A 13,355-nucleotide genomic window follows, 5' to 3' on the forward strand; every position below is an offset into this window, starting at 1 on the left:
GTCTAATCGGAGCTACACCAGAGCCACAGCAGCGCCGCGTCTGCGACCTACACCATGGGTCACGGCGCCGGATCCTTAACCCACTGAACGAGGCCAGGGATCAAACCCTCAACCTCATGATTCCTAGTCGGATTCGTTTATGCTACGCCATGACGTGAACTCCAAATGTCAATATTTTAAAATAATGTGGGGAGTTCCCATTGTGGTGCAGTGGAAATTAATCTGACTCTTATCCATGAGGATGCGGGTTGGATCCCTTGGCCTTCCTCAGTAGGTCAGGGATCCTGAGTTGCTGTGGCGATGGTGTAGGCCAGCGGCTGTAGCTCCAATTTGACTCCTAGCCTGGGAACCTCCATATGCCGAGGGTGAGGCCCTAAAAAGCAGAAAAAAAAAAAAAGTTTTTCATTATATGACTTTTTTTTTTTTAACTAAAACTTCTCTCTCATCCCTGCAGAAGAGAAGACTTGGGGTTCAGAGCCGCCCCCCCTCTCCTGCAGTGGAAATGGACTTCCCTCGGGTCCAGTACAGAACTTCCCACACAGGCGGGTGGGTGAGTGCCCTTGGCGTTGCCCTCATTGATCCGGCTGGACACCAGGTAACTTTCCAACGTTTCAGCTGGGACCACACCCACACCTTTTCCAGAACTCTTCTGTGTAAGCTTCAGAGGCAAGGCGATTTTTCTTGTGTTAGAGGTAGGCAGTCACCCAGGGTATCTGGTATTTTAGCTTTTAGCTTTATGTTCTTCCCTTCCAGGTGGAAGGTGTCACCACTGCCTGCCCACATCCAGCCACACACCCTCCCACGCAGCTGCAGGGGCAGTGCCCCATGCACCAGTCCACCGCTGGGCTCGCATTAGCTGCCTTCCCATCATGATGACTGTTGAGTGTTGACAGGTACCATAGATTCACACTCCGGGGTCTTCCACTGCGAATCCAACGCCGATGCCAGCGGCTTTGTTCCACACAGCACCGAAGTTTCGTTTGTAGCTAGCCAGGAGTCAGAAAGTTGAAGGTTAATCAAATCTGATGTTAGCCCACCCGTTGGGTATGACCATCAGAGAGCCCAGCAGATTCCACTTTTTGTCAAAATATTTTGTTGCGCACATGTGGAGGAGATGGAGGAAAAGACTCCTTCCCAATGGACGATAATTTGATTTGAAGCGTATTTTTTGTGTGTGGGTTCCTATCTGATTTTTTAACCGAGTTAATTATTCTTGCTTTCGTAATAACTGTCTTGATTTAACATGTTTTAGCAATGGCTACTGCTTATCTTAAATTACTGCTGCCTTTCGTTTGGGTAACCTATGATTTTTGAAGTCGTGCAACTAAATTCAGGCTTTAAAGCCCAGAGATGACTCTTGGAAATATCTGACAATCTAAGTCTGATATTCCCACCACATACTAACCGGAATTATGATCTCCTCCAAATCCCATTCCTTCCCCAACCATGTTACTTCTTTCCTTTTTTCAACACAGACAGGAGAATCTGCTTATGACAAGTTACACACCAGAAAAGACCTATCTCTATGATGTGGGTGGGCAAGATAATTTAAGATTTTACAGGCTTATGCTCAACCCATTATTTTAAGGATAAGAAACAGTAAAGGGAAAAGTTGGTTCCAGCAATCCTGATACTGCTCATTAACTGGGGGACAGAAAGGAATAAATTAGGACTTTTCTGATTATTTCAGGTTCTCTCTCCCACTTCCCCACTCCACACACCCTCCCTGCTTCAGACATTTAGACTGAGGAAGAAAGGCACTTTGTGTTTAAGGTTAATCAAGTTTCAGTACAATTTTTTTTTTTTTTTTTTTTACAAACTAGAATCACACTAATCTTTTTTTCTTGCTCTAATGTGTGGCTGTTGAAATCCTCAGCTGTGATAAATTAAGCTACTTATTAATCTAATTATCGTACATTCATCCTAGAAACTTTCATGTGACTTGAAAAGGCTATTCAACCTTTTCCCTCCCCTCCTAGAAAGGGCTCAACCTTGCACCAATTAAGATCATTCTGAAGTAAGGCTTTAAAAAAGCTTTCTCTAATCACCCAATGGAACATGGACCAGTGGAAACCAAACTCAAAGCTCTGGGAAAAAGTTTAGCATTCCTTTCTGTCTGCCAACTTTTATGGTTTCATTGCACGAGGAAGGAAGACTTCATTTTCCTATTTAGTTGTTCTTTCACTGACCTCCAAATAAAGTCCATGTAATTACTGAGCAAATAAAGTTGCAGCATGTGTTTTAAAAATCAATTGCCATTCTTGGACTATAGAAATGTAACAATACACAGATTTGCCGGAAAATGCCTAGCGCCAACCATATGAACTAAACCCTGTACTGTATCTGTACAATGGAGTAGTTTTGACCCCTAAAGCACATATTTACTATGCAGATTTTTAAAAGGGCTCCTTTTATGACTTATCTATTGATATTAAAATGTCCCCATCCTAATATAGGTTCAATTTAGGATTAAAAATATGTTGCAAATGTATCATATCTTAAACATCCATTCATTGCCAAATGCCTTACTTCTTTTTTTTTTAATGATGGCAAAAATGGAGCTGTTTTACATTCAAATTAAACTAGCTATTAATTTGAATGCAAAGCAGCTCAATGTACAGGATGCGGTCTCAATGACAGGTTTACCCCAAGACAGAATGCAGGAGCTGGTCCACAAGGGTGAGTCTGGGCGGATTGTGCCCTACTCTGGGTGCCTGGCAAACTTGCTCACTGTGAATAGTTTTTGAAGTGAAGATTAAACGAGTGGAATTATAAAGTATAATTACATTTTATTGAAACTCTAGAAATCAGAAAAAATTCAGCAGGAAACTTTTAGTGAAACATGATGTGTTGTCATTATCATTAAAAGATAAAAGTTCCATACTGTTTTTATCTGTTTATTTGGAAGAAATCCAGCCTTTACAGTTATGCAGGAAACAAAAAACGGGAATGCAGGAGTAATTATTAAAACTGTGTGATTTGTTATCTCAGCTACTGTCTTTCCAAATGGTAATGCGATATCAGCAGCTGCAGACGGTCGCTGATTTCCTCTATTAGTAAACAAGTGCTTTGGAGACCTGTGTGAGGCACTTTAAGCTCGCTACTCCCCGAAGTGCTGTCAGGCTTAACTACTAATCCATGGTATTTCAGAGCACTGGAAATTCATCTTTATAAAACCTGAACAAAAAAGGGAAAAAAGCCTGGAGGGCATGAGCTCCCTCTGGTGAGACAAATGACATGTTCATTTATTAATGAAACAATAACCCTGGAAAGAGGATCAAAGCACATTCCATCCTCACTTTACAATCCCCAATTTTCTCAGGCCAAACCATTTAATTGAGCCATGACAATGGAATACTTAATTGTTGCCTTAAAGTTTTGAAGAAGCGACTTCTTCAGCATCAATGTGCATTTCAGGATTACTATCCAAATAGAATATAGCTGGGTTGAAGCTGGTGGAATTTGATTCTTCCCACACTGGGGTGGGGGGGCTTTGGCGGGCAGCAAAAGGGTTTCTTGTTGTACTCACTTGCCTCTTGTCCTATCACTGCCCTTTCCCTTCCCTGAAATAGCCCTGATGGGTTATTTCCTCATGCTGAAATAACTGGCCTCACTTGTGGGTGATTGGGTAAGACTGGGTTCTTTTTGGCCTACCCCCTGCATCTGGGACATAAATGAGGAACAGAGGGTGCCAGTCCCTAAACCCTGGACTTTAAGGGGTTTGGGAGTACTCAGTGTGGAGCTAGTATTAAGTCTCCAAAGACTGGCCCATACCATGTGCAGTGGACAAGGCAAACTCACCTGCCCTCCCTGTGGGCTGTTCACCAGTTGTTTGAGAGTAATTATCATGATTCTGTCTTGCTAAAACTAACAAAATACATAGAAAATTAAAAAAAATATATGAAAAGGTCTGTATTTAATTTCTACATATTAACCCTGGATTTCACCACAGCATTTTAGCTTGATTTTTTGTTTGTTTATATTTATACAATAGTTTTTATAGGGTTTACTTGAGTGCTGTTTTTCAAATTAAACCAAAGTTTCAATAGAGTCTTAAGGCACAAAAGTGGGGAGTTCAGAAAATCCTTGCTGATTTATTGGGCAAAGAGGGCCATGAAAACTTTATATGTAATCTCTTGGACTCACCTGTCTTACATTCAAACATTCTAGGCCATTTTGATTCTAGGCCCAATTTTCAATCACATGGCATCATTTGGAGTCTATAAATAGACTTCCTTTTACCTTGCACCTGCTCATATTTATTCCTTAGGAGATCCATTAAGCCAATGAAAACCAGTAGTCAGAAATGAAGGTTGCAAGCAATAAAAACAGTCATGTTTTTTACGTTCTTGAGTATCATCCATTTTATTAAGTCTTATGTGAGATGGAGAGTGTATTTTGAGATGATTTTCATTATCTCTACCTAAGATCTTTCTTTCTGTCTTGCTTTTGAATACCAGCCTTACAAAAGTCTTTCTTTTTGCTCTAGGTTGTTTAGACTTATAAGTAAATATTAGACTTGTAAGTGTTTTATATCAAGTTTTAACAAAGTGCCTAGGAAATTATTTTTAAAGAAATTTTTATAATAAGGCCATCAATTCAAAAAAGTTCCATTTAGTTTGGGCTCTTCTCAGCCAAAATTTCTGCAGTATAATTGTTTGGGCTGCAATTATGCAGGGGAGTGATGGTGACTCCACGTGAGCCCCCTGGGAGAACATGAAACCCTCTAAGTCAACAATCATAGCAGGGTCTGGTCCTAGAGCCAAAAGGGAGTTTCAAATGGAGGGTCTATATCTGCAGCAGAAACAATTATTTTTCTAATCTCCCCCTTTGATTATCTTCTATTCATAAATCCAGAGTATTTATTTCCAAAACACATACCTGGAAAGTCTTCATGGGCTTAATGCATGAGTGTTCAAGCTGCCCTGATGTAGATAGTTACATCACATATTTCACACAGGCCAAAGATGAGATTGAGCAAAGATACTCACATTTGCTGAAAAGATACGCTTCCACATCTCCATGAGCACATTCAATTCATATTTACATTATGTATTCCTTCATTTTGATCTTTCATTTATTAACCATGTCAATTGCTCATTTAATGACTATTGATCGAGGTTCTATTGCATCTATATCATATACATAACTACAGACACAGCCGGGCTTGTATTTTTGTAAGCTCTGTGGGAACCTAACCTATATGTAGCAGAGGAAAGCAAGGAGTGGGTTGGGGATGAATAACATGGAGACAGAAACAGGGTTCTCCTTCAACATTATTTTAAAAAGGGGTGAAGACCTTTGGTGTGTGTCTGTTGGATATACGATGGAAGTATTCATTCAATGGTGTCTCTCAAGCAAATGCCACACCTCACGCACCATCTCAAGTACTTATACAAGAAAAGACATTGTCCTTGTCTCCCAGGATTTTCCATTCTGTAGTCTGACTGCAGGCCCATGATATGTACACATAAAACAGTAAGCTCATGGTGGATAATGAGGCTCCATATTGAAAGGTGTAGATAACAACTTCAAGGTGAATTATAAATTTTGGATAATTACAATGTTCGTGATGTGGTCTGAAAGTTAGGGCTTGGACTTCCCCCATTTTGCTGAGAAATATGTAGTCTGGGAAAGGAGATAACCAGAGGAGCATGAACAGGTGCATCCATCCACCTTTTCACCCTCTCATCTTGCACCCCATGAGCTTTGTTCCTTGAAAAGAGAAACAAGCTCATTACTATGAATGTACATAATGTTTGATCATTTTTACTATCTGTCATAGCAGATACAAAAACTGATAGTCCTATTATAAGGATGAATAACCCACTTTTCTTTAAACCTTCAAGATAGTTTACTGACATATTGAAATATGAATTTAAATGAGATGAAATACATATGCATATGTAGTTACACAAACACCTTTAATAAAACATTAAGAATTGAAAAAAAAATATTATGGTGTTCCTTGCCTTTTTTGCAGCCCAACTAGCTAAACTTTAAAACTGATAATAAGTCAAAAACAAATGTTAGAAAGAATAAACATATGATTTTTTTCTCCATGATGACTACTTGAAATTATTTTGGAAGTACTAGGATTCCTTAAAAAAAAAGTCAACTATAAAATCTAAAATATATATTTTTTTATTTTTCCTGGTGCTTCTGGTATACCAGCAAAGTGTAATCCTGCACTGTTTTGCATTAAAATTTAAGATGTGACTGCATTGTGTTTCTTTTCTACCTTTTACTCATAAAGTAGCTATCAAAATGCCCTGCTATGATTTCATGTTCTATTTCCTTTCTGTTCCTAAATTCTGTTGGTAACATATAGGAGCTTTAATAACATACTTAACCAGTTACACTTCTGGGCAGTTATTTCTCTTTAGCATTCTAAGCTATGATTAAGCTTTCCTAAATGTAACACAGAAATAAGGAACATATATTCTCTAGACTCTACTTGGTCCATAGCCATTCTGTCACAAGCCAAATGAGCTTATAGTATAGAATATTTAGAAAATATCTAAATAGTTTGGAACAAAGCATTCAAATAAGGTCAAGGCTCTTAAAATGATATGCTTACTGTTTGCAGTCTGTTTCTTGAACTCAATAAATTAATGAATGATAGCTCAATAATTGTGGAAATAACTAGTTTCAAGTATTTAATAAAGTCAACTCACAAAACCTAACCAAAACCACTTATTTTCTTACTTTCTGAGGTTGATGTTTATATTTAATATTATTAAATATATAAATAAACAAGTATATTAAAAAGATGGACATTTTAAATAATAAAAATTTAATTAGTAATTCAATACATTTTCCTACTTAAGATTTACCTTTCTCTCATATTGAAGATATTATAAGCAATCATTTTTAAAGTGGCTATTATATTTTCTAAAAATCAGACTGATAATAAACAGATACTGCTCTCCCCAAATACCCCTGCACTCTCCACTCCCACTGGACACATGATTTTATTATATAAAATAAGTTAATTTTGTTGATTGTATATTCATGACAATGCCATAGCATCAATATATAAAAATAATATACCAAATAGTCAACAAAATAATTTCTAGCTCCTGCTTGAATGATTTCTGATTGTGTTGCGTAGGTACCGTGCTTCTGTGTAATGTAACTGGTGGGAATAAACAGAAAAATGTTCTCAGTTTTGGGGAAACAAAATGGCTCCCACAGTTGGTCTGTGAGAAGGTAGCGTCTGTCACAGTAAGTAGACCAAATACCAAATACTGTAACCACTTTGCAATCTGTTGCTGTACTTCTCAAAAGCAGCTGGTTTCTCTGACATGATAGATACCAGATGTTAATAATTAATTAGTACAAATCTGAAGTCTCAGGTTAACATCTAGGTCTATCTTAGTGATTCGGAGGTAAATGTCCTGGAATATCTTCAAGAAGAGAATATATTCTGGCAGAGAAGCAGTCGTAACCCATTAGTATCACCTTACGCAGACCAAATCTCAGAGAGAGACAGCCCTGGGAGTTGTTTCCTGGAGCCCTCTGCAGCTCGGGGTGGCTTCCAGGGGGACCAGCCTTAGAAAGGTGAACAGAGGCTCAGGGGCATTCCTGCTCAATTCAACAGCAAGGCAAAGACGAGCACTTATGAACAAAACGGAAAACAAATTTCCCAGACCGCAGACAGAAGCCTTGGCATTCCTGAGGCTCAGCTGCTTGCTGGTAGAAGTTTATGATAATAAACTAAACGGGGTGAGCATTTCCTAAGAAGAAATATTTAATTATCCCGCTCACCATTATGAAGAACTTCTGCCACTCTTCATGTTATTATACAGTAAATAACCATTTTTCTAAAGGACAGAGCTGTTTTAATTATATGACAATGAATGCATAATTATTATGTTTGTTAGGAATGAATCACAAGACAACAGACTTGATATTGCTGCTCTGGTTAGTGCATCTTAATTACTTTTTCATTTATTTTGCATATAAAAGCTATTTGTTAATTGTCTTTGCTGTAAATATGCAAAATATAATTAGTCATTCATAATTCTTTACGTGTTATCTAACTGTACATTTGTTTCTGAGGAACATATATTAAAGTGTGAGTATTTAATGGGCTTTTTAAAGTATGTGAATTCTGCTTTTCTAAAAAAAAAGCCACAGTTTTAAGTAAAAATTAGGCACATAACAGTTTTAACCCTATTCTTAGGGAAACTTGCTGTGAGAAAAATGGAGACAGAAAAATATGGAGTTATGGAGCAAATGTCAAACTTAGGTGGAATTTTTTATATCTTCCACATGAAGACACTGATGATGACATCAAGTATCTCTTATTAAGCCTTTAAATTTAACTTTTTAGATCATCTCCCAAGCTACTCAGATAAATCTTTAAGCGTCACCAAATTTAAGTTTTTACATGTTTGTGTGGATACCTACCTACCTCCCCGAAGGAGGAAAGAAATCCATGGATGTGCCTAAACACTCATTTTTAATTGCTCCCAATAGATTGCTTCTATCTGTTAAAAACTTGAGGTGAACACTCAAAATATTTAAATCTTAACTTTGTGTACTTTATAAAATCTATGTAAATGGCAGTATGAAAGTTTTTTTGAATAAGTTAATTCTTTAGTGAATAATGTGGACGTGAGCCCACAGTGGGGTCTGGCATCTTAGAAGTGAACCCTACTGGCCAGTTTTTCAGCCTCAGCAACATTTTTCCTTTCCTTTCCCTTTCTTTTCTTTCTTTCTTTCTTTCTTTTTTTTTTTCTTTTTATTTATTAGTTGGAATCAGAACTTGGGCTAGTGTCTTCGATGGTGATCCCTTCAACATGAACTAACATTGCTGGGAACATATATCTGCACTCGAGTTCATTACAGTGACTGACTGGTTACATGGACCACGTGCTTTCAAAATAGCACAGATATCAGGAGCATCGACCAATGATTCAAATTTTTCTTTTCCCTTGTCTCTAGTCTTGCCAGTCCATCCTGCTGACGCATGTCACATTCTACTTTCTTCACCTCAAACATCTGATTTACTAACCAGTTGTACTGTTAATCCCATGTCATGACACTTCTATTCACTTCTGCTTTTCAACCGAAAGCAGCTTCCTATGAAGATAAAGCTAGGTAAAATCTATTGTAAAGAGGAGAATAACTTGAATGCAGCTATCATATCAAAATGAAAACACACTTCTGCTCTCTTCACCCACTAGACATCCTGAATACTTTTCTTAATGATGAAGTCAAATAGGATAGCTGATGAGAATACAACTGACGATAATTTTTTTTTTCAGAAGTAATCCTACTCTGTAATTCTGTAATTGTTCTTATTTATGTTCGGCAAATCTTTTTAAATGAACATATATGAAAACAGAATGATGGCAGACTGTGCACTAGGAAAAAAACTTGTAAACATGTATTAGAAAATTGTCATATGCATAAATTATACTGATTGCTCTTTATCACAAAGCTTTTAAAACCAACACTTGCAAAAACCATAACTGTTACATAGGTTTTGTTGTTTTTATTGTGGGATTTTTCCTTTTGGCTCCTTAAATGTTTTTTCTTTTCCCTTCAGAAAAGCCAAAGAACAAAAAATGAAATATAGCATGCCACTTATTTAGGAAAGTTGTACAGATAACACTCTTTCTACCAAAATCACAACCTTAAAAACCTCGAGTTCTGTAGTTAAATGGTTTAGTAAGATGAGGTACATTGTGTAAAAAGAAAACATTTCCCTTTACAATCTGAAGGACTGAAACTCACAAAGATGAATCCTTATAAAGAGAATGTTTCCTACCTTTTATGCATGTGTTGATAGCATGAAGTAGATTTGAAAATTAAATTTCCATTTGTATTTCCAAATACCTTCATTATTATAGGAAGAAGCATAATAATTATTTTGTTCATAATTTTTGCAAACCTATAGCATTCTCAAGTAATTCAGACATATAGGAATGATCAGGAAATTCACTGTGTTTTTAAAAATGTGATTAAATGTTCAACAGAGGCAATAGGCCTCAAAAAAAAATCTGATTTTTCATCCTAGCAAACAAAACAAAACAAAAACCCTTTGATTATATTGTGTGGTATGCAAGTATTTAAAACATTGGAAAGTTCCAGATCTGCCTTCGGTGATGACAGTCATTATCTGTCCTCCTTTACAGGAACTTTGAGAGGGTAAGCACTTGAGGAGCTTTTGGTGTTTTAAAATAATCCTTATCAAGCACCTATTTCACAAAGAATCAAGTCAGAATAATAAACACGGTTCTCCCCAGTAGCATTAGGCAGGGAAAAATTCAGAAGAATGTAAATGTAAAGAGTGACTGATGTTGAAGAGATGATAGGAAAGTAAGAGCTATAAAAGCTTCCTATTAGTATGTTGACCAAAAAATTCATAGTTTTTGGTGCCTTTCAAGATCCTAGATATTTTTACCTGGAATTTTCTAAAATATACTTTAATTAAAAGCCTTCCTCACGAGATCAAAACTGAAACTATCCCAGTCTTGTCGGTACTGAATTGAATATTGTAGAAAGGAACCATCCCATTGGCCTTAGTCAATTAGCTATAGGAGCTCAATGCTCATACCTGATGTTAAAAACACTCAAGGGAGGGATGGGAAATGGCCCATGGAGATGTTTTAATCTTTTTTATAAACTTGAATAAATTGTAAATAAAAATTCTAGCACACACACTTTATATATATACACATTATATATACACACACATTATACACACACACACACCTATTTATTCTAACCTTCCTTATAAGGGGACAGAATTTGATCTAAATCAATCAAATAATGAAATATCCCAACAGTGATCAGTATGGCCTCCATGAATTCCTATTCCATTATTTTCATGCTATTAATTAGAATTTGAAGTCAAGGGATAAGAGACTAGTTCATTTATCATTTATTTATTTTTTATGTCCAAGTTCTACTTCCTTTCCCTTCCTCTTCAAAAATTTTGCAATCTTTTACAGTTTAATCCATTTCTGTCACATGATGATGTTATTTGTCCTCTGAAAATAGGTCTCAGATGATCATCTGAGGAGCCAAACCTCAAATATCCTACTTTCCAGAAATAAAAACTGCATCTTCTCTGGTTGTCGATGAAGTCCTCTGACTGGGGGAAAATTATCCTCCTAAGAAAAAACAAACACTCCTTCTACTGTGTGTTTGTGTTTGCATGGATCAATTGTGAGACAAACAACATTCATTGACAGTTGCTGGCCATGAGTCTGCCTGTTTGAAATACCTTAGTCAGGAGAAGTACCACAAACTAAACCGAACAATCTCTCACAAAACATCTGCAACCATCTGACCCTGGCCTTAACCTTTAAATCTATCTTTTCATATTCATCTCAAAAGACCTTGTCAATGGCCAAGGAGACTCAAGAAAAGGATTCTTCAACAAACAAAAAAGATACAGAGGAAATTCAACCCAGATTAGGTGGCAGAAGATAATACAGTTTGCTCATTTTTATTCTGCTGCTCAAACTGGAGTTGAATTCATTTTCACTTTATCTTTATTCATGTTATTTAAACATAACATTCATTAGGATTGTGAACTGCAACAGATAGAAGAGAACAAAACTACTCGCCAAATTTGTTGGGCATCTGTTCCCACTAGAGGCGGCCCTTTGCCAGCTCCACATCATGTCATTTTTTTTCCCTGAATTCATTTCAAAGTCAATCCATCAGTTTATGAACTGTTTGATCAAACTTGTCATTAACCAAGTGAAACATTTAATTTGTATTAACAAAAATGGGACAAATAATTAGTACAGGGATTAGCCATTTTACTTTTTTTTCCATTCTTATTTATTAAATGTGTTCATCGTTGATATAATTTTTTCCTGTGACACTATCTGGTTTCACCGGAAATAATGGGAAGCCTTTTTTTTTTTTTAAATGAAAATACTTGGGAACTGATGGCCACTTAAAAATCCATATAAATATCTGGATCTCACAGCTCCTGCCAGCAACAGCTAATTTCTAGTCACCATCTTCATTAAGATAGGAGCAAAGATTCCCAAAAAGCAGAAACTGAATGAGCCAACTGGCTAGAGACATATGAGAAAATAAGCATAGCTATATAAAATATCAAAAGAGATTTTATTTTCAATTTTGAGTAAACCTAACTCTTCATTTTAGCATCCAACCACACTTTTACAAATGGCACAAGTAACTCATCACAAAGAGCTCTCCTCTTCCCCACACTTGCCTACAATAATTATTTCAGTTTTCCCACCACAAATTGATACTTACATAACACATGACTTAGAAATGGAGGCATTGCTGTTGGTTGGGATTTTTGCTCTCCGGAAGATTTAGTCATCATCTTGTGCAATTGCCGTGACCGTGACCTCATTGGGCACTTGTCGGCCTAGCTATGACAATTTATTAATGAACTAGTTTTGTTTTTAATTGCTTGCTTAATTATGGAGCACCAACATAATAGCATTTCTAATTTGTATCATAATTGCATGCAGAGATGAAATGTTGGTGTCTATCATATGCTTGCTTCTAATCATCTCTTGTTCATGAAAAATTTTCCAAAGAGATATCTTCTTTAATATGATGATGGAGTACTGGTTATTTGAACTGTTCTCTCCTTAAATGCAATTGTGTCTGTACAATAATTTCAATCTCTCACTGCAAGTGTATATAAATGTATATGTAAGTACAAGTAAAGTTATCTAAAAACTTATATTTTCAATAAGATAAAACTACATAAACATGCAAAGTAAACCTATCATTGCCTAAATCACAAACATTGGTGTTTTGACAGTGACATCTATGACCATAACAATTTTAAAGAACGTTCATTTAAACTCTAGGAGGTACCCCTCACTATTGCATTAGTGTTATTGCTGCTGTATAGAATGTTTAAGATTCACCACTGGTGTGTGATATCTTGAAGCATGTTTTCAGCATGCTTCAAGTCCATCAAGAAAAAATGAGGGCCATCATTCTTTAAAATCAAATCGCTAATCTAACAACACTTATTTCCTGCCATGACCTACATTGGAAAAATTCAGAGAATTAAGCCAAGTCTCTTTTTTAAGGTAAAGAACAAGGGGAAACCAGGCTTCAGAAAGGACGTCATAGTAAAGGCCATTGAGGTCACCATTGACCTATGTCCTTCTCAATGAATTTTCTTCTTTACAGTTAGCTCCCCGTGGAAAAATATATTGAATGCAAAACATTAGTTATGGGCCCAACAGCACAGTTCAAAACATGTGTAGCTGATGTATGTTTCCCCCCAAAAATACAAGTATTGGCCTGTTCATTGTCATCTACACAAAGAACTGAGTCCTAAAATCCTTTACTCAACTAAATTCTTAATAAGTAAACTGAGACTAACC

General features: G+C 36.5%; 1 long non-coding RNA gene across 1 annotated transcript in view; it reads left to right on the forward strand.

The window, feature by feature from the left end:
* LOC102161687 overlaps positions 455 to 13,355 on the forward strand; it is a 36,465-nt gene continuing 23,564 nt past the window's right edge. The window contains exon 1 of the long non-coding RNA XR_002347066.1: positions 455 to 595. This is a non-coding gene — a long non-coding RNA (uncharacterized LOC102161687). The remainder of the gene's footprint in view (positions 596 to 13,355) is intronic.

The sequence above is a fragment of the Sus scrofa genome, chromosome 1 (genome assembly GCF_000003025.6).
Source record: "Sus scrofa isolate TJ Tabasco breed Duroc chromosome 1, Sscrofa11.1, whole genome shotgun sequence".
Classification (NCBI taxonomy): domain Eukaryota; kingdom Metazoa; phylum Chordata; class Mammalia; order Artiodactyla; family Suidae; genus Sus; species Sus scrofa.